Source organism: Nematolebias whitei, chromosome 1 (genome assembly GCF_014905685.2).
Source record: "Nematolebias whitei isolate Nwh7 chromosome 1, NemWhi1, whole genome shotgun sequence".
Lineage (NCBI taxonomy): Eukaryota > Metazoa > Chordata > Actinopteri > Cyprinodontiformes > Rivulidae > Nematolebias > Nematolebias whitei.
Genome location: NC_056498.1, coordinates 42,364,849 through 42,367,235, shown reverse-complemented (window position 1 = coordinate 42,367,235; position 2,387 = coordinate 42,364,849).

The following is a 2,387-nucleotide window of genomic DNA, read 5'->3' as shown; positions in this document are numbered from 1 at the left end:
ATGTAACATGACATGCATAGAAACACAGAGAAACATGTAGAGCAACATGCAACAACACACATAGAAACACAGAGAAACATGTAGAGCAACATGTAACATGACATGCATATAAACATGTAGAACAACACATAGAGCAACATGTAGCGCAACATGTAACATAAAGTGCATAGAAACACAGAGAAACATCTAGAGCAACATGCAACAACACACATAGAAACACAGAGCAACATGTAACATGATATGCATAGTAACACAGAGCAACACGTAGAGCAACATGTAACATGACATGCATAGAAACACAGAGAAACATGTAGAGCAACATGCAACAACACACATAGAAACACAGAGCAACATGTAACATGACATGCATAGAAACACAGAGAAACATGTAGAGCAACATGAAACATCACGCATAGAAACAGAGCAACATGTAACATGGCATGCATAGAAACAGAGCAACATGTAGAGCAACATGTAACATGACATGCATAGAAACACAGAGCAACATGTAGATAAGCACAGAGCAAAGCTTAGAACAACATGTAGAACCATGCATAGAACAACCCATACAGCACCACATAGTTGATCACATAGAGCAACAAATAAAGCAACACATAGAACAACACACAACATAGAGCAATGTGTAGATAATATGTAGAGTATTATATAGAGTGACACATAGAGCAACATTTAGAACAAAACTTACAGCAACACGTAGAACAACACATAGAGCAATGTGTAGATAATATGTATAGTATTATATAGAGTGACACAGAGCAACATATAGAAAACACCTAGAGCAACATATAGAGTATTGCATAAAGTGGCACACAGAGCAACACATAAAGATGAATAGAGCAACACGTAGAGCAACACAGAAGATGAATAGAGCAACACATAGAGCAGCAGAGGTTTGGTTCCTCTTTGATTGGATTATGTGGCCAGCTTCATCAGTGACTCCTGAACAGCTGGAGGGAGTTTGAAGATGGACCGGGCTGTGTGGACATGTTCTTGTGACGGGGGTTATGATTTAACAGGAGACTAAAATATAATATTAAAGTGTGTCTTCATCTCTGAACATCTCCTTTAAAACAAAACAAACATTCAGCTTCACATCTTTTTTAGTTTCTACCAGCAGCTTTCATGCATGGGTTTGTCTACATTTTAAGACCTACCCTTCTGTTAAATGTCTGAAAGTTCTAGAGGTAAACATTAAAGGCAACCTGACTATTATAATATTATTATTCCTGCAGAATTTAATGATGGCTCAGTGGTTAGCACTGTTGCTTCACAGCAAGAAGGTCCTGGGTTTAATCCCCGATTGGACCTGGGGTCTTTCTGTGTGGAGTTTGCATGTTCTTCTCGTGCATGTGTGGGTTTTCTCCCACAGACCAAAAACATAATGTTAGTCTGCCTTCAGGTCCAGGCCTCTCTTGCAAAAGAATCTGTGATCTCAGTGGGATTTGCATTATTAAATAAAGGTTAAAAAAGAAATACATAATAATAAGATCATAACATAGGAGATGTTTTTATAGCTGTATGGCAAGCAGTTTAAAAAGTTGCTCTTCTTCAGTTGCATCGTCTTGTTGCTGCAGAAATTCAGAGACAAACCAAACAGCAACTTTTTGCTGCAGCTGCCAAACGTTCTTCTTACAGGAAGTTCAGACTGACGGTTCAGTCTGCCACAGCCTGATCCACTAAGATTCACATGCACTCCTTAAAGCGCTCACTACAGTCAAACATGTGACAGAGAACACATAACCATAAATATAAAGAGTAAAATCACATTTAATACAGCACATGGAAAATGGTTCACAAAGGGTGTGAGTAAGTAAAACTTTATTTATATAGCGCTTCTCAAGATAAAAATCACAAAACGCTTCAACAAATCATGTTTATTATATAACAAATTATTTTACTGGACTACAACTACAAGGCTGCAGTAAAAATAAAATACAGAACTGTTAATGAAGAAAACAGTGACGCACAAAGATGAATAAAAGAGAAAATAAAAAATCCAAATGCTGCTCGTATTGTTGTGTTCTACTCATGAAGAAGTCCTGAACTATAATTTAAACATGACACAACGTTCTACCAGTCAGAGACATGATTGTTGCACCAACCTTCATCAGACGAAGCAACAGTTTTCCTTTAGTTTCCTTTAGACGTGGTTTCTGGAAACTTCTTCTGATGATGATGAGTTCATGATGTCATGACATTTAGACCTGATTTACATTTTCATATGAAGTATCATCCATCACTTATCTTTTACTCACTTTTTCCTTTTTGGGTCACAGGGGTCACTGGTGTCCATATCCAGCAGTCTCTGTGTGAGAGGAGGGGACACCTGGACAGGTCTCCAGTCCATCACAGGGACACCTGGACAG